This window comes from Sminthopsis crassicaudata, chromosome 2 (assembly GCF_048593235.1).
Source record: "Sminthopsis crassicaudata isolate SCR6 chromosome 2, ASM4859323v1, whole genome shotgun sequence".
NCBI lineage: Eukaryota > Metazoa > Chordata > Mammalia > Dasyuromorphia > Dasyuridae > Sminthopsis > Sminthopsis crassicaudata.
This window is the reverse complement of record NC_133618.1, coordinates 119,485,606-119,510,134: the sequence shown is the minus strand read 5'-3', so window position 1 is coordinate 119,510,134 and position 24,529 is coordinate 119,485,606. Positions and strand designations below refer to the sequence as shown.

General features: G+C 37.2%; 2 long non-coding RNA genes across 6 annotated transcripts in view; one reads left to right on the top strand and one right to left on the bottom strand.

The window, feature by feature from the left end:
• LOC141554798 (uncharacterized) overlaps positions 1-24,529 on the top strand; it is a 139,933-nt gene that overhangs the window by 53,786 nt on the left and 61,618 nt on the right. The window lies entirely within an intron of this gene.
• Positions 1-24,529, bottom strand: part of LOC141554796 (uncharacterized) — a 66,989-nt gene that overhangs the window by 3,343 nt on the left and 39,117 nt on the right. For all 4 annotated transcript variants that reach the window (XR_012485963.1, XR_012485962.1, XR_012485961.1 and 1 more), the window contains one exon: positions 2,435-2,580. This is a non-coding gene — a long non-coding RNA (uncharacterized LOC141554796). The remainder of the gene's footprint in view (positions 1-2,434; positions 2,581-24,529) is intronic.

Sequence of the window (24,529 nt, the reverse complement as noted above, 5' to 3'; positions counted from 1 at the left end):
CCAGAACAGCTATTCCAAATTGTTTCTTCTGTCCTCAAGCCTCCTACCACATTCGCTCTCTCTACCATCTTTACTGAAAATCTCATACTTCGCCAAAAATGATTGAGGTCATTCCTCTAGAGCTCCCTTCTTGCCCCTCTTCCTCATCTCACATTTCTCTGACATTATTTCTACCCCCACCAATCCTCCTTCACTCTAGTCTCTAATCATGAAGTGTTCCTTCTACTTCCCAAGACCAGTCCTTCTATATGTACCTTTGATCCCACCCTACCTGACTTTATAATGGACTGCCACTACTACCATTCCCACCCTATTTATATCTTCAATAATCTTATTAAATGATTCCTCTCCTGTTTCTTATATACCCATCCCAAGTTTCTTGCATCCTTAAAAATACCTCACCAGATCTGATCAACTTTGGTAATTATCATCCTATATCTCTTCCCTTTCTCAGTAAAACTACTTGAGAAAGCCATCTGCATTTTCTGTCCTCTCACTTTCTTCTAAATCTCTGTAATTTGTCTTTTGACCTCCCTACTCAACTGAAATTGCTCTCCCCAAAGTTTCCAAGGATCACCTAATTGTTTTTTTTAATTTTTTTATTATATATATATATATTTTATAATATTATCCCTTGTATTCATTTTTCCAAATTACCCCCCCTCCCTCTATTCCCTCCCCCCGATGACAGGCAATCCCATACATTTTACATGTGTTACAATATAGTCTAGGTACAATACATGTGTGTGAATATCATTTTCTTGTTGCACAATAAACATTAGAATCCGAAGGTACATGCAACCTGGGCAGACAGATATTAGTGCTAACAATTTACATTCACTTCCCAGTGTTTCTTCTCTGGGTGTAGCTACCTCTGTCCATCATTGATCAACTGGAAGTGAGTTGGATCTTCTTTATGTTGAAGATTTCCACTTCCATCAGAACACATCCTCATACAGTATTGTTGTTGAAGTGTACAGTGATCTTCTGGTTCTGCTCATTTCACTCAGCATCAGTTGATTTAAGTCTCTCCAGGCCTCTCTGTATTCCTCCTGCTGGTCATTTCTTACAGAGCAATAATATTCCATAACCTTCATATACCATAATTTACCCAACCATTCTCCAACTGATGGACATCCATTCATCTTCCAGTTTCTAGCTACAACAAAAAGAGCTGCCACAAACATTTTGGCACATATATGTCTCTTTCTGCTCTTTAGTATTTCTTTGGGATATAATCCCAGTAGTAGCGCTGCTGGGTCAAAGGGTATGCACAGTTTGATAACTTTTTTGGCATAATTCCAGATTGCTCTCCAGAATGGCTGGATTCTTTCGCAACTCCACCAGCAATGTATTAGTGTCCCAATTTCCCCACATCCCCTCCAACATTTATCATTATTTGTTCCTGTCATCTTAGCCAATCTGACAGGTGTGTAGTGGTATCTCAGAGTGGTCTTAATTTGCATTTCTCTGATCAGTAGTGATTTGGAACACTCTTTCATGTGAGTGGATATAGTTTCAATTTCTTCCTCTGAGAATTGTCTGTTCATAAAGGATCACCTAATTTCCCAATCTGATGGTATTTTCTCAGTCCTCACCTTTTTTTTTTTTTTTTGGCATCTCTACTATCCAACATTATTAACTATTTCTTTTGCATACGCTTGTCTCTGAGTTTATGTAGTTTTTAGGTTTCTCCTATTACCCATTTGACCACAGCTTTGCAGTTTTTTTCGTTGAATCTTCATCTATGTCCCACCCACTAACTAGATGTATCTTAAGATTCTGTCCTACAATTTTCTCTTTTTTTTCTATACTGTCCCAATTGGTGATGTCATCAGCCCCCGTGGTTTAGTTATCTATATTTGGATGATTCCTGAATCTCTTTATCCAGTCCTAATCTCTCTCCTGAACTCTAATACTACACCACCAATTAACTTTCAGACATCTTGTATGGGATAACCTGTATCCAAAACAGAACTCACTATCTTCCCCCATTTCCCCCAAACAAAAAGAAATCAAAATATTCCTCTTCTGATCTTCCCAATTACTGTCAAGGGTACCAATGTTCTTCTAGTCATCCTGAGATTCAATTTGGCATCATCCTTAACTTCTCTCTCATTGCAAATATTGAATCAATTGCCAAGAATTATGGATTTTTTCCTATAACATTTCTTCCATACATCCTCTTTTTTCCTCTCATGCAGCTATCATTGTAGTAAGACTCTTATCACCTCTGTTACTATAGTCTTCTGCCTCAAGTCTTTCTGCCCCAAGTTTCTCCCTACTTCAATTAGTCCTCTTAACTGCCAAAGTGATTTTTCTCTGTTGTGTGTAAATTACTTTAGATCAACTCCTTGATTTTTCTTTTAATTTCCACTGCTTAGCACAGTGCTAGTTAGATAATAAGTGCTTAATAACTACTTGTTTAGCTTACTGAATGATTTTAAGATTGTTGCTTGTCCTTCATTCCTGGAGAAGACCAGTGATGTTGTCTTGACTTGTATATTGCAAATTGGATTTGAAGGAAGCAGAACTGAGCAAAATCATCAGCTTCACACTCTCCTCCAGAGTCATTGGGGGCTGGAGATAAGACAAAAATTAGGACCATTAGAAGTGGTCCAGAATGCAGTACTTTAAGGAATCATGATTAAAGGAAGGAGAGCTGAATTAATGTAAGTGGGTTAAATCACTACGGTTCTCTACAATTGAATAATTTTTTTTGGAGGAGAGTAATAGAGAAAAACAGGAGGAAATCATGTGAATAGATAAAGGATCAGTAAGAGAGAGAAGTTAGAGATGTTCACCTACCAGTCTCTCATCAAGTATAAGGCATAAGAGAACAGATAAAAGAGGGTGGAGGAATTAAGATAAATGTCACTTTCTTAGGGGAGACAATAGGGAATTAGTAAAGAACAGGATGAAAAACCAGGCCTTAAAATGGGTTTTGTCTGGGGAACAGGAGAAATGGACTCAATAGGAGGAGACCAGATTTCCTGAGTAAGGGGACTAATTCATTAGACAGCACCCCCTTCTCTAGGAGAATGGATGTATGAGTTTCCAGGGGCAACTATCCTGGGTGGTAAGGACAAAGATTCAGTGCTAGCTCTTAGAACAATGAAAGATCCTGGTAAGGGGAGGTTATAGGATCAAATATTATAGTTCAGGATACAGAGCAATTCCCACTACATATCACAGCTTCCTTAAAGAACTGAAATTTCTAAAAGTAAGATAAAGAATAAGGCTACTACAAAGATTAAATTGTTAAAAATAAATGCACGAAGGACAGGAAATATGTGATGATATTTATAAATACAATAAGATGGAAATGAGGTAAAGGAGAACCTCAGTTTTCTCATTTGTAAAATGAGGATAATGCCTACCTTACCTACCTCCCAGTGTTATTTTGAGGATCATGCAAGATAATGTAAGTAAAAATAGCAGGAAGAGTGTTACACAAATGGAAGGGATTATTATTACTATTATACCATTTTGTTAAGAAAAGTGGTTTTACAACTTTTTATTGGGTATGAAGTCCTATTGTGTTTGGTATGGGAATGAAATTCTGCATTCCATATTCTATTCATATTTGTAGGTCATAGCACAAGGGTGGTATATTTTTTAAAATGGATATTTAATAGACTTGGAATGAAAGATCAGAAGAATAAAAGCCATATAATTTTACCATGCCAAGGGGACATAGACAAGATGTAAAGGGTGATGAGAGAGCGAGAAGCAGAATAGTTTAAAATTTTTCAAGTGACTTTTCTATAACTGAGAGAGAATAGTAACATTAAAAAAAAAGAATTATATAATATCTGCAAAGAGAGGTAGAAGTTCCTTGATTTAACTGGTCTTCTCAGAGGAATGATAGCAATAGGGCGATCTTTAGGGCATGTACAGTGCAGGGATTTTTAGACTTCTCATCTCCATCAACCTCAATGTTGACGTGAATGAGAACAGCCTAGAAAGAAAAAAGAAGTCACAAAGGAGCAGTTTTTTAGTAGATGTAGAAATGGAAGCAAAGGGGCTGTGTGTTTGTTGACTGATTTATGATTCCTGACTCAACTTTCCATTTAGCACCAGTAGTGAGAGAATTTTATCTTATCCTAGTGATAGCCCTAGAAAGAAGGTCACTTAACTTTCTGGGTCTCAATTTCTCATCTGCAAAGGATCTATCATCCTATGAACTAAAGGAAACTGTAAATAGAAAAAAATAATTGAAGATAAGAACTTGGAACTGGGCAGGAGGTGGTGGATGGGATGGCATAACATCTAAGGCAGCTTGAGCATTGGTCCAATAATTTTCAGGTAACTATTTTTCATTCTTCTCAGGAAGGAGAGAGCTAAAAGCAGCAGTGACTGAAAAGTGACTAGGTATTGAATATTCTGAAACAGGGAACTAGTGACCTTTGTCTTCTGCCTCTAGGGATTGATAATTTAATTCTCACAAGGGTATTTGTGATTTCTAACAAGTGACTGGATGAGTACTTCTGGAAGTATTTGCTTTTGATGATACCTGAAAGAAAGAGTAATATTAATTTTTTAAAATGCTCATTCCACTTCTGGCTCGCTCTATCTATCTATCTATCTTATCTGCGATTGTAGAATTTCAGATGCATTATACCTGGATGGAAAAAGATGTGAGTGAGAAAGGGAAACTTCTTGGAGTATTTCAATCAATGCTCCTTATTCTGATAAGGTTGACTCTACTCTGGGATCTCCATCTAAACTGGTTGGCTTATTTCAGCACATTCGACTTTTCAAAAGTACCTACTATGTGCAAATTACTGTACTAAACATTGGGACTAGAAAAAAAAAAGCAAAACTCTTGAAGAGCTTTTCAGTCTACTAGTTAGACCAGGTGTTTTTAATTTTTTTTGTGTCATGAACTATCATAGAAGTCTGGTGAAGCCTATGGATCTCATTTCAGAAAATAATTTTAAATAAATAGAATAAACAGAATTACAAAGGAAACCCTTTATGTTGAAATATAGTTATCAATACATTTTTAAAATGAAGTTCTTGAAACTTAGATTAAATAGGGAAGGCAACATGTGCATATATTTTTTTAAAAAGTGTATACAAAATGACATGACAAAAGATGAAGCTCTCCTAACTGGGTGAATCAGGAAAGGCCTTGGATAGAAAGTAACACATGAACTGTGTTTGAATTTCAGGAGTCATAAATAAAGAAGAATTTTATTCTAGACATAGGATTCTGCCTCTGCAAGGGTATGGACTCAGAAGCCAGAATATAGTGTATGGGGACTAGCTAGAAGGCACATTTGACTGATGTGAAGGGAGCCTGAAGTGAAAACTATGAAATAAGAGAAGAAAATTAGGTGGGGACCAAATTGTAGAAGGCTTTAAAAGCTACATTGCTTAGGAGCAATAGGGAAACTTTTCAAACAGGGGGTGATGTGATCAGACTGGTGCTTTAGTTAATAATCATTTGACATCTCTGCAGAGGATGGCTTGGGAGAAGGAAGTGATCTGAAGAAGATAGCAGTAATCACAGTGTTTCACAAATATTTTTCAGTACCTTTATACTATTAAAAATTATTGAGGATCTGTCAAAAATTTTGTTTATGTAAGTTATAATGATAGATATTTACCATATCAGAGAAAAAAAATAAATTGGTGGATCCTCTAAAAAGGCTTCAGAGACCCTCCCATCCCTAGGAGTCTGGACTATACTTTGAGAACTATTGGTGAAGAGGAGAGGTGATGGGCGCCTGCACTAGGGTCAATATGTGCGAAAGGAGAGAATAGATCAGATATGTGGTATGTTATACTCTCTACCCTAGATTTTAGTTTGGTGTCCAAATAAATCTTTTTTTAAGCAATTTGCTATTATTTCTTTTGGCAGTTGTGGGGGTAGATGGGAATGAGATTATTCAATATTCTCAATAAAGAAAAAAAGATAGGGGGCATCTCAGCCTCCTAGCAGGAAGTCAGTAAAAATGTCCTTAAAAGGATGTGAAACCCTAGAAGGAACATGCTTGCCCTAATTTTAAAGACCCAGATCATGGCTGCTTTGAAAGCCAAGTAAGGGCAATCTAGTGTCAGCCAGAGTTGGAAGGAGAAGGGATAGGACATCAATCAAGCTGGGAGGTTCCCTGACCTCCTCCAGGAGTGTGGCTTCCTCCTTTAGTCATATCCCTAGGAAGCATAAATAAAGCTTGCTTCAGGTTTAATCATTATCATCAGCCCCAGGGTAATTTATGTCTGTGTCAAGGCCTTGGCCAGTGTCTGGAGAGCAGAAGCACCTGAGCCTCCTGCTTCCCAGTGGGGCCATGGCCAAGCTTCGAGAGGCCCGACTGGGCCAGGGTGCCTGCTGGTCATAAAAGGCTACTCCAGTCCCCAAGGCCAGGTCTCAACAGCCTTGACCTTTTGTGTTATTATGGACTCTTACTGGAGGATGTAAATTAGACTTCTTTTTGCAAAAAGAATTTGGCTGCTTGGGGAAATAGAGTTTCCTGTTTTGGAGTCTAGCTCCCATCAGCAGTGGATGCTTCCTAACCAGGTTATTCCCTCCTCCAGCCTAGCAAGAAATGGGGGAAGGATTTGTTTCTAATTGATATTTATGAAGTTGCTGTTGTTGAAATTGTCCTCTCCCCTCTATCCTCTTAGAAAAGAAACTGCTTTGATTCAAACACAAAGCAGCCCAAGATGGCTCATGTTTCCTGAGAGGGATTGTTGGGGACAGAGGAACAACTCTGTCTGCACTGATTTTTCTTTCTTTTGTTAATTTGTTTTTGGAGGTTGGGGGGGAATGGGAGGGTATCATTTGGTGGGAGGAAGTGGCAGAACAGCAGTACCTCCCATTTTCCCCTGAATTTTCTTTGTGTCCTCGGGGTGCTGACAGGATAATGGTATTTTAACACTGGCACATCTGGCTGGGGGTGGGGGAGAGAGGAAGGGGGAAGGAAGAAGAGTTGCTAGGCTGTGAATCGAGGGATGATTGGATGAGTAACTCTGCAGAGCTAACCTCAGACTCGTTCTATAAACAAACTAAGATAGAAAGTCAGAGGCAAGAGCATAGGGCCTGTACCAGGGTCATGTATATTTACAAATACGCATGCAAACACACAGCACACATATACACATATACACATTTCCATATGTGTGTAACAAAATATAAACACATATACATTTACATGCACACTCAGTATGTGTATATCTATATGTATATGCACATGCGTGCATATATGCAGGCATAAATGTGTTTATATGGGTGCACTATTTGTACACACATTTATGTCCACATATGTGTACACATCAGTGGATGCATGTGTATGACATATACTTATGTAAATATACACATGTATATTTACACACATGCAATCCACATGTGGATTTTCTTCATTGCTGTACTCTGTCCTTATTAATATAGCTCAGTAGTCTGGTAAAGGTGGAAGGACAGCCTGTCAGGCAGCCAAATCAGTTGCTTTAATGACCAGTTACTATAAGTATAAAAATATACATTTATAAATACATGTATGTATATGTATGTATGCATGATTGAACAAAGTTAGATATCAACTCAAATATACCAAGCGTTCTTGGACAACTCCTCAAAAAAGAATGCTCCAAAAAACATAGTAGTGTGTTGCAAATCCTTTGCTTAAGAGTCAGGTCCAGGGAAAGTAAGAAGCATATGCTAATATTTAACCTTCTTTCTGATTTATTTCCCAGCTTTAGTCCAGCTAATGGAAGGAAGCTGAAATTTTTGGCTTTTGGGTTTTTTTGTGTGTTTGCTTGTTTGTATTTTAAGCTGCTGGCAAACTCCTGTCCATCTTTTCTCTACAGTACACCCTCCACCCCTTTGGCTGATCCAAACCTATTTGTGGGGACTGAAAGATGAATCAAGCCTATTTTCTGCTTGGCCAATTTGCAAGCAAGTCCAGCTTGTTTCTTTAACTTGAACTCAGACAGGTCAATGGGTTTGAACCTTCAGTAGCTTAGCATCAATTTCCTTTGGACAAAGCAGGTGAGAGCGATTCAGGACCGCATCATCCCAAATGAGCCAGCCTCCCTATGTTTGAAAGCCTTTTCATCTTGTTGATAGATGTACCCATTTGCATTGATCTGGCTGGCTTTTGCCCTCCTTTTCCCCTGGGCTCTCCCTGTACCCCTCCTACAGTGGTTAGGAACTCCCTTCACTGCTGTATTCTTTGTCCTCACAGATGTAGCTCAGCAGTCCAATAGAACTGGAAGACTCATCCTGTCCGGCAGCCAAATCAACTGCCTTAGTGTCAGGTTACTTCAAGTATGAAGAATCACACTCAGGTGGTGCAAACCATTTTTAAAATGGAGACTGTTAATGTTAGGAGAACTAAGTTAAATAGGCTAAGCCTCTTTGGGGAGTTTCCCCTAATTTTCTATTTCCTCATTCATGATGATGTGCCTGGGGAACATCTTAATGAAGCAGCTATTTGGCTAAAGGGAAGAGTATGTTTCCCTTAGTGGGTTGAGCTGCTGAGCAGGGAGGATCTGGCTTAAATTGATGAAAGGCAGGAAATTCAGACTTATGTTCTTGATCCTTTCTGCTTCAGTTAAGATGCAGATTCTGACTGTAACTGTGGACATATCTGTGCTAAGCTAGCTAACAAGGGGCTTCCCAGAGCAGGAGTAGTGAGTGTGTCCAAATGCCAAGGCAAAAACAGCTGAAAAGACATAGGCAAAGGAGTAGAAGTTGATGGAAGTCTAAAGTATTATAGGGACATCTTCTCTGGTAAGCTCATTAGCCTTGTCTTTGATGTCTGTAAGTCAAGATGACTAAAATAGAGTGTTTTAAGGGAGGAAACCCCACTCTATGTATGACTGTTTACACCTTACAGGTACCTGTAGAGTCTTTTCTTTGTAGGGTACCTTGATTTTTCCTAAGCAAATGGTGATGCATTCTGCATGTTTTAAAACAAAGATCAGATCCATGGATCCTGCTGCCTCAGTAATCATATTAGTAATCAGTAATACTAGAGAGATATCAAGATTGAGCAAAAACTCAAGATAATTTTACTAAGTGAAACTGAGACTTTTCTGTTTTTTTCATGAGGAAGTCCTATATCTCTCAAGCCTTAAGAACCAAGGAGGATCCATTTTATTGAGAAAACAGCATAGAAGTCTGAGATGGATGGGCTGGTAGTTTTGTAGGGGCTAAGAATCTCAGGAGAACTGTTTTTCTTTAGGAAAATTATGTTTTTCATTTTGACTCACAACAGCCTGACCCTCCTGTATCAATCTTTCTTCTAGGTATCTAAAAATAGGAACAAAGATTTTTTGTGTGTGTGTGGATGTGTCTTTACTGTCAGAGTGGAGAATATATTTCAAGTGAGCTAAATAAAAAATGCCAAGGAAGTTGTAGACCCCCTTTTTGGTGAGGGTCCTTTTCTAAAGCCAAACTCCTTCCACCATTTTTCCTGTGAAATATCAGAAGCAATAGTGTGCCTACCAGGGATGGTGTAAGTGCTTTGGACTGAAACCTCAAACATCTGGGGCTGTTCAGTTCTCAGACCCTGGAGAAGCAGTAACCTTCTTGGTGTTTTGAATGTAGTTCTCTCCAACTATTTTTCACTACTGGAAACATTGGGTTCATTATCTATTCAAAGTCACAGTTATGACCTTCCATTTCCACTGAACCCCTTCCTTGGACAAGAGAAAATATAACACATGGAATCACAGTGAGATAAGGAACATTTACACAAAACAAAACAAAACAAGGTAAACAACAATGCTAAAATCAAGTATTAATCTTGCTTCTCTGTTTACCAAAACTCCCCCTCGAAAAGCCTTCAGGGATTAGTGGCTGTCTTCTCAATATCTTCAATACAAAAAGAGAGGGAGGCAACAGTTTTATTTATGTGCTGAGATCCACATACAATTCCTGGCAAATATGTAAGTGATTCTTCACTTCCCTTTGGTATGTAGCTTTCTTGCTTTAGCAACTAGAGAACATTAGTATGTTACTAAATCATCTTTGTATAATAGCAGGGCAATAGTAGTTAAAGGGAAGGTTAGTTGATTGGCACCAACCAATTGATATTTTTTTAAATCTTCAGTCCTTATGGATCTTAATTACCTCTTAAAGGAGATAAGTTTAGAGGGTGATATTTTCTTTGGTTATTGTTCTTTCCTCTTTGGTCTCCTCTTCTCTGGAGATTTAATCACCAAAAGGTCCATGTTGTATCTTTCTTTGCCATTTTATGGCACTTATAGCAAACAAAAAAGTTCCTAATGTAACCATAATAGCTCAGAGCCTCCAGTTAGGAAAAAATTTTAACATTTGGATGGAGGTATGGCTCTCCATTATAATTTCAAATTTTTCTTCTTAGAGTCAATCTTTGGATTTCTCCATTTCTTTTTTTTTTCAGCATGAACTAAGATTACTATATAAATCTTAGTGAATAATGTAGAGTTTCTTTATAAATGAATTGAAAGTTATACATGAAAAGTTTAGATATAAGAAAAGAGAAATATATGTAAAAGTGCTTTTTACTAAGCAAGCAAGGAGAGGGGAATTGAGGAAAGTTGTTGGGGCCTTTATAAATCCTTAAGGAAACATTATAACTAGCAGCTTCAATCAAAGTGCTTTGTTCCAAGATTCTTATAGGGTCCTAATGACTCTCTCTCTCTCTCTCTCTCTCTCTCTCTCTCTCTCTCTCTCTCTCTCTCTCTCTCTCTCTCTCTGTCTCTCTCTCTCTCTCTCTCTCTCTCTCTCTCTCTCTCTCTCTGTCTCTCTCTGTGTCTCTCTCTCTGTCTCTGTCTCTCTGTCTCTCTCTATCTCTGTCTCTTACTCTGTCTCTGTCTCTCTCACTTTCTTTTTCCTCCTCTTCCTCCTCCTTTTTCCTCTTCTTCCTCTTTTGCCACAAACTTTCAGTTTATAAAAAAACAAAAACAAAAAAAAAAAGGAAGCATCTTAGAAGTGCAATAGAACAATGAATTTATACTTTCATAATATGGCCTCCCACTTAGTTCAAGTAAAAAATGAATTTCATCTTTATCACCCCATAGTTTATTTTATCTTGACTATAAATCAGAAAGGAAATCAGGAAGTTGATCGAACTTCTGTCAGCTTCTAGTCTCAGAAAGACAGCTATGTGAAGATGTCTTTCTAATTTGAATAAATATATATTAAGAACTTCATGTATGCAAAACATTTTGTTAAATATCAGAGTTGCAGACAAAAAAAACAAACCTAAATGATCTTTACATTAGCTATTATCCCATCCAATTGAATTCAATAAACATTGATTAAGCCTTTACTCCTCTGTGCTTAGTGTTAGGTGATGATTCCTCAAGAAGTTGAGGTGTGATTCTCCTGCAAGTTTAGGAAGTCATGTTGAAGTGGACATTGCATATAGAAAACAATTGCTTTTTGAAATTTTAGAGTCTCATTGATAATTTTTAGTTGGCATCTTATATTACTTAGAGCAGACTTCAATTCTGCAGTTTCTTACTTGGTTTCTAATGGTCCCTTTCAACCTTGTGGGAGAAAGGTAAAGCTCTAAATCAGTGGTCCTCAAACTTAAATAGGGGGCCAGTTCACTGTCCCTCAGACTGCTGGAGGGCTGGACTATAGTAAAAACAAAAGCTTACACTCTGTCTCTGCCCCTCAGCCCATTTGCCATAACCCAGAGGGCCACATAAACATCCTCAGAGGGCTGCATATGGCTCACAGGCCGTAGTTTGAGAACCCCTGCTCTAAGTGCTACAGAGCTTTTTTGGAAAACATCTATAACCATTCCCCGCCTCTTCTTTCTGAATAAGGAATCTTCTATCAAGAAATGGACTTATGTCTGTGGAAAAAAATTAGCAATCACTTCTGTGGTAGGGCTCAGTTCTCTTCCCCAGATCAGGTGACTTCGGACTACAGCTATTTTTACATCTGAATTAATCTCCAGCGATATTATGGGTATGTACAGAAGCCAAGACCTAGGTATATTACTTGCAATGAATTTCCTGCCAGGACAGAGGGAAAGGAGCTTGAAGGAAATGCTGGACTATTCTTACTCTTCTGAGCCTTCTTCCTCTTGTGTGGAAAATCTCTTTCACATGATGACATGGTGCCTTCATCTCCTCAATTCACACATCATTAAGAGGCAGAGTAAGTTCCCACCTTTTTAGGAACTTGTTAGCACTTAGGGCAGAGAGGACAAAATAAAGCCCTGAACCCTCAGTGTTTGTCAATAAGGAGACTCCAAAAGCAAGAGAGGTATAGAATTCGCCTATGGCTTTATTTAACTCTTAGGACTGTCATAATTCAATGGATGGGAAAAATATAAAGAATTATGAAGGATAGTGAAGATAGAAATCATTATAATCCAGGTGAGTGACAATAAATTTATGGATGGATATATAAAAGCCAAGTTCCTCTGGATGGCATTAGCCTGTGGGCTCTGTCTTTCCATTACACCATATTGTATCTGTAGGAAGGCATCACCACCTTCTACTCAAAAATATAATCTTTTTGATATTTGAAATTCTACAAATTGGGACTCATTCTTTGGGTTGAAGGCTGTCCTCCAGGTGTAGTCTATGCTGAATATACAAATGCCTCTCATACCTCCTGAGAAGTTCCAAACATCTTGACCAAATGGGAATGGCTAGTGATCTAACTGATGATGTCCCTGCTCCTTCTGTCTTCAGAGAAATTTCTAGGATTGAACTTTTGGCTATGAAGAGATTTCAATCAAACTTCTTCTACTGAAGGTGTGCATGTTTGGAGTCAGTAAAATCCCAAATTACCGTGGGGGACTGGGAATAAGATGATTTACTGGGGATGTGGGCTTTCATTATCATTTAAAAAGTTGACTTCCTGTTAGGTACCACCTTACATCTATCAAACTGGCTAATATGACAAAAAAGAAAAGTATTGGACATTTGTTGTATTGTGGGACACTAATGAACTATTAGTGGAATTGTGGACTGATCCAGTCATTCTAGATCTATACCCAAAGAATTATATAATTTTGGATACTTTTTGATCCAGCAACACCACTAATAGCTCTATATACCAAAGACATCCAAAAAAATCCAATTTTTACAACAGCTCTTTTTGTGGTGCCTAAGAATTAGAAATTGGAGGGATGGCTAAACAAGCTGTGCTCTATGATCTATAATGAACTATTGTTGTGCTATAAGAAATAACAAACAGGATGATTTCGGAAAATCCTGGAAAAACTTACACGAACTGAGACATAGTACAGTGAATAGGACCAGGAGAACATTGCACACAGTAACAGTAATATTATTGTTTGATGAAAAACTATGAGTGACTTGACTATTCTCAGCAATACAATAATTGAAGACAATCCCAAAAGATTAATGATAAAACATGTTATCTGCCTTCAGAAAAAGAATTGATATTGCTTGAATCTGACTGAACATACTATTTTTCACCTTCTTTGTTTCATTTTCCTTTTATCTGATTCTTCTTGTACAAAATAACTAACATAGAAATGTTTTACATAATTGCACATGTATAACCAATATCCTATTGCTTACAGTCTTGGGGGGGGTGTGGAGGAAGAAGGGAAGAATGAATTTGGGTCTTAAATTTTTAAATAGAAATAAAAATTTAAATAGAAAAAATAGAAATATTTTTAAAAGTTGATTTAAAATTTTAATTCCAAACTTAAAACAAAGATCAGTTCATATATATAACAGAACATTGAGTGTTGCACTCAGTTATCAATCTAAATAGTGAAAAGCTCAGTTTTTTTTTCTCCAAGTGTACAATATATTTTATGTTTCTTATTGATCTTCCTTCTGTTATTTTTCTGTGCATTTAAGATACTTAACTTACTTTTGTTTTTTAAGTTTTGGTGACTGTATAGAGAGTGTCCACTTTTGTCTCCTGTAACCACAGGAGTTGTTCTTGGATGAGGATTAAAGATCCTGATATCTGGTTTGTCCTAAACATTTTCTTACAGATGATAAGGAAAGAATTTTATCACTGATACTGAATTTGAAGACTGAAGTTTCAGATGCTATATACATATATACAAACATACACGCACACACACAAATATATAATATAATTTTATATATCTATATCTATATATAATGCAATTATAGTCTGTGTTCTCAGACCCTTTTCTTCTAGAGCTAGGGTGCTATATTTGCCCTCATGGTTCAAAGGTATCCTGAAGGATTTATAGGTTGTCTCTTTTCTCTACTGTTATTGGCTTGAGCCCCCACCATTTGTGCTATTCCCATAGTTAATCATTTTTAGAATCAAATAGATTAAGGAAAATATATTACCATCTTGCAATTTCATCAAAAGCAACCTTTCCAGTGGTGAAGGGTTATGGTGAGTTGGTTTTTCAAGTGGTCCAAAAAGATTTGAAAACTGCAGACTTATAACTCTTCAAATACTGGAACACACATATAATTTCCCACTGTATCTTAAGCCTTTTCATTTCCTTGAACATATTCTTATATAATAAGGGCGCAAAGACAGTGGCAGGAATTTGGATAAACTCCTGGGAATGGTGTGGTCACCTGCTGGTCTTCCCCCCATCCATCACCATTTTGGTGCTTTATATACCTAATTTCATGGATTATAAAAGGATTAGCCTGAGGGTAGGCAAGGTTGTCAGAAGTCTTTCCCTAGACTCCACAGGCCTGCAGGTTTTCTTTAGTTCATGATCTGCTGGCTGCAGATGGAGATTTGTGCTTTTATATCCTTTTTATTCTGGGATTATGTTATTTTTAAGTCATTTAACCACTGTTTGTCTTGAAAATTATAATAACATCTAGTTCCCAGATTTGTTACAAGGATCAAATATTTGTAAAGTGCTTCAAATGATGCCTGGTACATAGTAGGTGCTATATAAATGTTTTTATTACCATTATAATTTTTAACAATGTTTAACTATGAAAGTAGTTTTAAATTGAATTTTATGGTTCTAGAGTTTCTGTGCTTTTTCTGATACCAACTTGAATGACTAGACTGATTTGAATTATATATCAGAACATAATAAGTCACTAACCTGTTTATTCTCCTTTAGTGGTTTCTATCTTGTCAATATCCTTCTTAAAATGCCCAGAAATGAGTATGATAGTCCAGGGCTGATGAAAACACAGCATAGAGTGTTTGTTAATTCTGGATAATATACTTTTTTAAAGATGGCTCAAATTTGCATTCTTTTTTTGGTTACCAAAGTGCCTCATATCAATCTTGTTCAGTCTCTAATCCCACCCTTGGTCCTTATCAAACAAACTGTTGCCTGATCAAGCTTCTACTATTCTGTGTATATAAAGCTGATTAAAAAAATTCAATGTAATATTTTACATATATCCCTATTAAATTTCATTTTATTAATAGAGTCATCCCCAAATTTTAATTTGCCAAGATCTTTTTGGATCCTGCTTTCACTGTTTTGTTAACTCTCCCTCTGATTTTTTTTTTTTAATTTGCAAACTTGATTAGCACTTTATTTATGCAGAACTCTGAATCTTTGAATCCAAGAATTCAAAGGGACTTCAGAAATCACCTCACCTAATTTATTCTCGGTTAGCCAAGGATTGAACAAGAACATATCTTAGATCTCTTTCAGCTCAGAGATCCTGAGATTCTTGGAGTCTGCTCCAAGTTCTTGAGGTCAGATCTTATGATGATGAGATGTTATATTTCCTCAAATTAGTTTTATAATGGAAATACAGACAGTTCCATTCCATTTTATGTCTATTTGTTTTCTTGATACTATTTTTTGTCTAATGAATTTTTATCTATGACTGGTTGGGTCAATTGGATCCTAGACCAAACTTTCTAAAGACTTCCAACCTATTTGAGAATCAAGAGATTTATCACCAGTAGTTTGGCCATCAATTATGAATTCATAGGCATCACATATGAAACAAAGAATAATGTAAAAATGATTATGGATCCAGAATATTCCCTTTTGCTTCTGCAATGATGATATTGGGGTGTTGGAGAAGAATATAATAGATTGGGAAAGAAATACAGAGGGTATTAAGAATCACACAGTTTTTAGACCACCTATAAACAATAACTAATCTATTAAGATTGTAATTGTTGCACTTTGTGCAATAATTCACATATTACTGGAAGAATTGAATTACAGCAATCTTAACAGTTCCTACCCTTGCAAAAATGGTATGCTTCTCTGATCTCTCTATAGCCTGAGAGTCATCTTGTTTGTCTTTCAGGAAACAATCTTATTCTGTGGACTACCTAACCATAATATTTTAGACATGGCTTTTATTTAGACTATGGATTCTATTTATTGCCCACCATTCTGAAAGTTGAAGTGTACATTTTTACCACCCAAAATACAGGCTGAATTGCCTTGAAGATCATGAGAGAAATGCCTTTGGTAATATGTCTTTCACTAGTGAAGCAAATGGTTCTCCCCACTATCCATTACTCAATTTTGTTTTAATTACTCCAGGCATTTATTTATCTAAAACCCAATCTTCTTCTTCTTCTTTTTTTTTTTTTTTTTTTTGGATTGATGGTTTCTACCCTGGTCATTTCCCAATGTTCATCCCTCTGTTCCAATATCACTGCTATTATGGTTGATTATCTTGAGTTCTTATAACTTATTCTTTATTGTCATTCAGTCATTTCAGTCATTTATGACTCTTCATGACCCCATTGGGGGTTTCCTTGGCGAAGATACCGGAATGGTCTGTCATTTCTTGTCAAAGGGCGAGGGTCAACATGGACTAGAAGGTGATAAATCATGGAGTCTTGAGCTTATAAATGAAAAACTCTTGACAAGTCCATTGTGAAGGTTTATTCTCCTTCATCCTGATAAACTGTAAAATTTCCTTTTAATGATTATGAGTTTGTGTCTATACTTCATGAATTCTCTTTGAGAACCTTGTAGTGACTTTGAAACAGAGTTATTTGCCTAAATGATTCCTTAACTCCTAGAATCTAAGGAATTTTTTACTTGACTGTGGGCCTTGACATCTTACACCTAACATATTTGAGGGTTGTCATGACTTATTGGGATATGAGGATATATGAATGTGAATGAAAATAATTCTGTTTCTATGTATAGATGAATAATTATTATGTATACAAATGTGCTTTTATACACACCTACATAATTTGTACTCACATATGTGCATATATAGACACATACATATATGTGCACATACATGTATATCTTTCTAATCCATATTTTCCCCCCTGGCTTTACTACAACAGATTATTGCTAAACATAGTCACTTGAATACTAATCCTTGAGTCTGCATCTTGAGTTTGATGGGTTCAAAGAAACAGCTTGATTCTTTCCTGGATCTTTGCCCATTTAAGGGGTATCTTTATTCCTCTGTGGCTAAAATAAGATTTTCCAGTTTGACTGGGAAGATGAAGTCTAATTTTTATTGACCTGAGCTCCATAGCTAAAGGAAAGGGAAAAAGAAAATTGAGGAAATATTTGAATATTTTTGAGAAAAATAATGAATTTTTTTTAATTTTGTTTTGGTGTTACAGCAATAGTGGTACAGTGTGGTGAGGAGGACTGTTCAGTCATTACTGTTGGCTCCCTATCCTACTATTGAATCATTTGAGGAATGCCTTTCCCAATATAAATATCCATTTTTTGTCCTGAAAAGATAGATTAAAAGAAATCTATAATTCTTTTTCTTTCTATCTCTTAGTCCTTAGACAAAGACAGAATTTTGGCAAGTGTATCTCTTTTAAATCTCTCTTTCTCTTTCTCTTCTGGGATGGTATTCTCTTTCAGGTACCTTTTCCCTCAATCCCAAAAAGCTGACTTCTGTTAGTAAATGCCTTTGTGGTTAACATTGTTCAGAAAGACTAAAGATTTAAAACAAAGAAAGATTGATAGACTTTCTCTATGCCTAATTATTGTTCAACAATTCAACTCTTCATGAATTGAAGATTTTTTTGGGGGCAAAGATACCTTCTCCATAGGAGGTCACACCAGGTAGTTCTATCCACTGCCCAACCTGGCTGCTTCGTCAGGTTCCCATGAGGGAGACCAATTCAGAATTATCATCTTAGGAATTGTAAGAATTGGGGGGAAAGTTCTGGAATTATTTCACTGTCTTTTAAGGGTCACTTAAGTGACAGCCTTTATAAAGGGATTAACATATATGGCCTGAATTTTTAGTGAAAAGCCTCATTTTTGTGTTTGTGACTAGATCTGGGCTTTCAGAAGCCAACTCTAATAGTGATGCAGAAATGAGGCTTTATTGTCTTCCCACCTGTCTGTGTCTTCTGTGTGTGTGTGTGTGTGTGTGTGTGTGTTTCTCTGTCTGTCTCTATCTCTGTGTCTCCAGTAAAAGGCAAGGAAAGAGATGTATAGAAAAAGAGAGGAGGAAGAGGAAAAAAAAAGAGAGAGGGGGAGAGAAAAAAAAAGAGAGAGGGGGGAGAGAAAGAGAGAGAGAGAGAGAGAAGAGAGCGAGAGAGAGAGACAAAGAGAGAGAGAAAGAGAGAGAGAGAGACAGAGAGAATGAGAGAGAGAGAGACAGAGAGAGACAGAGAGAGAGAGACTGACAGAGACAGAGAGAGAATGAGAGAGAGAGAGGAGAGACAGAGAGGAGAGACAGAGAGAGAGAGACAGAGAGAAAGAGAGATAGAGATAGAGATAGAGAGAGAATGAGAGAGAGAGGAGAGTGAGAGAGAGAGAAAGAGAGAGAGACAGAGAGAGAGAGGGAGAGAGAGAGAGAGACAGAGAGAGACAGAGACAGAGAGACAGACAGAGAGAGAGAGAGAGAGAGAGAGAGAGAGAGAGAGAGAGAGAGAGAGAGAGAGAGAGAGAGAGAGAGAGAGAGAGAGAGAGAGAGAAGGAGGAAGGGAAAGAGAGGGAGGAAGGGAGGGAGAGAGGAGAGTGCTTTGGGTGTAGTGGTTAGAGAACTTGATTTGGAATTAGAGAAGTCTAGGTTCAAGATTCCATTCTAACTCATCAGGGAGACCTGAGTTCAAATCAGCCAGCTGTGTTTCTCTGGGCCTCATTTTGTTATACTATAAAATGAGAATATAATAGTGCCTTCTTCCCAGGGTTATTATGAGGTTCAAGTGAGATAATATTTGCAAAAGTGTTAAGACCCTCGCCTGGCACATAGTAGGTACTATATAAGTTTTTATTCCTTTTTCTTCCTTCCCTCTCCTGCTGCTGGGTCTAGATCTATCTTTTTGTTTACAAAATAATTCACATATTTTATCTAATTCACTCCTTATAGAAATATTGGGAATTGCTTAAAAAAAATACTCTTACTTCCATTTTATATATGTGGGAAATAAGGCTCAGCCATGTGAACAAGGTCACACAGTTAATATATGGCAGAAGACTTGGACTTAGGTCTTCTAATAATAATTTTGGTATTGTTTTTAGTGCATTAATGAGATGCATTGTTTCTTTTTGAATTCTTTTATTGAAATTCTGCAAGAGGAAGAAGGTCAAGGTGATCTTTTCAGTCTCCTAGAGCAAATGGAATAAATATTTTAGAACTGGCATTTGAAAAGAATAATTTTAATTAAAATTAAAACAAAATAAAGTCAAAGGGAAAAACATATAATGGTTTTTGCCAATACCTTTGATAATCAAAATTATAGATTCATAGGATATTAGAGCTAAAAATGACTATCTTAAAGATTACTTAGTATAAATGCATATTTTTGTTCAATTGGTTTTCAATCTTGTCCACCTCTCCATGATTCAATTTGGGGTTTTCTTGATAAAGATACTGGAGTAATTTCTCATTTCCTTCTCCAGATCATTTTATAGATGAGGAAAATGTGGCAAACAGGGGTAAGTGACTTGCCTAGGTTTACACAGCTAGGAAATATCTAAGACCAGATTTGAACTCAGGAAGATGAGTCTTCTGGAGTCCTGGCACTCTATCTACTGCATCACCTAGAGTAGCTTGAGTCCAAGGGGAGGAATAAAAATGTTCTTCCAAACTTATGTAGCTAAGGAGTGTCAGAACCAGAGTTTTAAAAATTCCATAAGTTGCGCTGTGATATTGGATAGGTAAGATCAAGGCAATTCAAGAAATATTTATTTAAGTTCCTTACTAAGGTCATCTTTTTGAGCCTTGGCTTTCTTATCTATAAAAAGAGAAGACTGAATTAGATCATCTCCGAGATCAAGTCCAGCTTTTTCATTCTATGATTCATTTTTTAAGTGGAGTGGATTATATTGATCAATATGTAATTTTTTGAATTGTGGCCTTCTCTGGGGGCTGAACTCTGGGACAACTCAGAAGAGTGAAACTGCAGGGGAAGGTTGAACCAGTTGTTACACATAATTTGTAAGGGCTTTTCAGCCATTGATGCAGTAGTTAGCATGTTGGATTTTGTATCATGAAGACCTGGTTCTTATTCCAACTCAGACATTTAAAAGCTAGGTGACTATGGGCAAATCACTTAAAGATTCTGAATCTTAGTTTCTACATCTATAAAATAGGGATTATAACTTTATCAGTTACTCAAATGTATTTTTTTTGAGGATGAAATGAGATATTGTAGGTGAAATACTTTACAAGTCTCTAAGTGCTGTTTAGTGGAAGGTGAGACAGGCTTGTTTTAACAAATAGGTATTTGCTGGATTGGAGTTTTAGTACGGAGAAAGTTTTGCTTAAAGTCAGGATTTTTCCCCCTAAGACTCATCCTGATCCAATTCTTTTCTTTACTGTTTCTTGTAACCCCACTAATTGAGATCACCCAAAATGTTACCATGAGCTAAAGTCAACATCAATTAAAAATCCCATTTATATCCTGTTTGAAAACACATGGTGTTCAAAAGTATGTGATTTTCATCAGACTTTCTCATCTGTTTGTCATTTAAAGTTCAGGCCATTTTCCATATTTCTATCAAATGCTGTTTCAGATGAAAGCCTGCCAAGTGATTGTACAAAAAAACTTTCTGAAGTTATAAATAATCTAATACTTGCTGAGGGTTGACCTCACTATACAATAATATACAAATTAATGACTGGAGCTCAGGGGTAAAGGAGACTAAATGATTGCCTTCTTATTTGAGAGAGGGGTTGAGCTTCTGCATGTAATAATATGTGCAGTCATTTCTCTTTACTTGCCTTATTTGTCCTAGCAACCTTTAAGAAGGTGGAATGCATGAGAGATGTTAGGAAACAGATCTGTCTCTAGAATAGGATGATGAAGGTGATTCACCTATGACCCAAGTCTTTGGGAAATAGGTAGCTCTTCTGGTGTATAGTCATGTAGAGGGAGATAGCATCACCAACTGATGTGGAAAAGACCTAACAAGCCTGCTGTGGTGCCTTGTGCCTATAATTCCTGCTACTGAAGAGGTTGAAGTTGGTGGATTGCTTGAACTGAGGAGTTCTGAGATGTAGCAGTAACAGTAGGGTAACATAATTTAATACCCACACTAAGTCCAGCAAAAATATCTTGAACCCACTAGAATAGATGGCTACTAGGATACCAAAGGAGGGGTGAACCAGACCAGACCAGAATCAAAGCAAGTCAAAACATCCATTAATCAGCAATGGGGTTGGATTTATAAGTGAACTCTCTTCTTCCAGTCTGGAGGACATACAGTGACATAGTTTTCAAAGAAAAAAAGAATTTTTAATAGGAAAAAAAATCTTGGCAATATCCTAGGATTCAGACATATTCTCAGCATTGATTGATAAAGCCCATGTATTGGTACTAAATACAAAAACCTGTTGGCTATATGCTTTATGCCAAAGAACAAAAAATATAAGAACTAGAAGGCTATTAGAGATTGACTGGTTTAATTCTTCCATTTTATAGATGAGAAAACAGGCCCATGATCAAAGAGTTCCTTCCTTCCTTCCTTCCTTCCTTTCTTCCTTCCTTCCTTCCTTCCTTCCTTCCTTCCTTCCTTCCTTCCTTCCTTCCTTCCTTCCTTCCTTCCTTCCTTCCTTCCTTCCTTCCTTCCTTCCTTCCTTCCTTCCTTCCTTCCTTCCTTCCTTCCTTCCTTCCTTCCTTCCTTCCTTCCTTCCTTCCTTCCTTCCTTCCTTCCTTCCTTCCTTCCTTCCTTCCTTCCTTCCTTCCTTCCTTCCTGCCTTCCTGCCTTTCCTTTTTTTTTTCCTTCTTTCCTAAACAATCTTTCTTATTTTATTTTTTAGGTTTTATATATGTATATATATATATGTATATTTATATACACATATATACATTTTTTACATATTCCATATGAGTCTGATTAGGAGATAAAAATCAGAATAAAAGAGAAAAACAAACACTAGAAAAATAAAAAGAAGAAAATGGTGAAAATAGGGTGTGTTGATTCACATTTAATCTCCATGAGTCTCTCTCTGGATACAGATGGCATTTCCCAACCAAAGTTTATTGGGATGGCCTTGGATTGTTGAGAATTGATTTTCACACAATAAGAGTCACTTTCTTAAGGTAATTAAATCATTTAATGACTAAGAAAAGTCTAGATTCCAGGTCTCCTGACTTCTGAGTCTCTTGTATTATATCCTTGAGTATCCTATAAAGGCACCAAAGCAATAGTGCAGAGACCCCTGGGTAAGAGGTCAGGAGACTTGGATTTTCATCCTTATTCTGCTATTAACTTTCTATGTGACTGGGAAGGGGGGGGCAGTTTGTTCAACCTCTTGGAGAATTTACTGCCTACTTCTGTATAATGAGAGTGTTGGATTAGAATGATACTTAAGGTCCCTTTCCGCTCTAACATTTTATGACTCTTAATTTTCCTTCAGAGCCTCCCTTGATGTTGATATTCCATCCACATAAAAAAAATGTCCGGGGTGGGGGGGACTTGGGACAGCTCTTGGGTACATAACTATAAAATGGGTGCAATGAAAGGACAAAATAGTATGTACTCAGGGACCTGGTTTCTTCCCTGTTGAGGCACCATGAAAAAGGAAATGTGGACCATTTGGCCCTGTGAATGCACTTCCTAATGGCCATATGTTTTGTTTATGGTCTTAGGTCAGTAGACAAAGTTTTCTCTAATGATGGGGTTGCTTTTCCATTTAGTCATGGTTTTACTTCTAAGTTTTCCAGCTGGGTGAGGTGATAGAAAGGCCACTCAGGTTTTTTGTCCTTCTGAAGTTATTTGTGGGGGTTTGTCCCTTCTATTTCTTTTCATCTGTTTTGAAGATGAAGGTTTTGTTTTTGAAATGAAATGAAAATTGAAAGATTCCTTTTCAAATCTGTTTTCAGACACCCAGTGATTTACAGTGGGCAACATAGCCAAATGTCACTTGAGTTAATTAAAATGGGTCTCCCTGGAGGTCAGGTGAACCTTCAAGTTCAAATAGTTTTTAATCTGAAAAGACACATTCCAGCTCTTTCCAGGAGACATATCCTGGTGACCCATCAGGCCAGTGGAAGAGAGTGATCACTAATCAAGTGTCAGATACCAGGGATGACATTTAGCATCATGGGGACCATCTTGGTCTCTGTAATTGGAGCTGAGGTCATGGATCATGCATGGTTCCCTCTCACAGTGCTGATGAGAAAGCCAGCTTGGGCTTTGGAGGGTAGAGAGAGGTCACTAAGATGCCTGTAGCTACTTCCAAATACACCTCGTGGGTCTTTGAGGCTCAATCACGGAAACTCCTATCTCAGACTGGAATGTAGAGGAAGGCGGGGCTGGAACTGGAGGATGTGGGGGGGTCAGGTTACTAGGGAGGAATCAGGTTTTTGCTTGTAGAGGATGGTACTGAGCTAACATGCAGGCGAGCACTGTTGATTGGGAGAAGTGCTGAACTGATGAGATATTTACTATCTCCAGCCAAAATTCCTTCCTTCAAGCAATGGTATCTGAGATTAATTGAACTGAAATACCATTGCTCAAGATTCCATAACAAAAAGAACTCCATATGGCACCTTCTTCTCTCTTCTAACTCCCTCAGTGCTCCCCTGACCCTTTCTTGTTCATGGTGGTGCCTCAGGTATGTCATTCATTGGGTTGGATTATTTCATTGATCCACATGAAACAATGATCACATAAAACACTTCATAGTCTAGAGATAAGCACTGATGCATGCCCTGCAGCTGAGATTAAAATCTGTGCCATAAATCTTTCCACAATACTGTATACTGTACACAAAGGGACAGTAACAAACTTGTGAACACAGGGCTGACAAACACAAAAAACCACATCTTGAGATTCCATGTGATTAAGAGATTTGTTCTTATATTTGTGAGATATTAATCACAAATTAGGGGAGTGGGATGAGATTGGTCATTTATGTTCTCCTTCTTCTACTGTATAAAACTTGGATTATATACACTGGGAATTTGGGGACTGTTGAGGTACAGTTTGAAAACCAATAATAATGATAACTGATTATGAAAATAAAGTAACTATATAATTGGTAAAATAGGTATTAGTATTCCTGTTTTACAGATGAGGAAAACTGGGTATGTTTAGGGAAACGCAGTTAATTTGCAAACTTCCAACTTTTCCTAATTTTGGGTCTAACACTCCATTTTTGATGTTAGCTGCCTCTTTGGCTTTTACATATGAAAAAGTGGTTTGCACAGAATCTAATTTTATGAAGTTCTACTGGATTTAAACTATTGTTGTTCAATTGT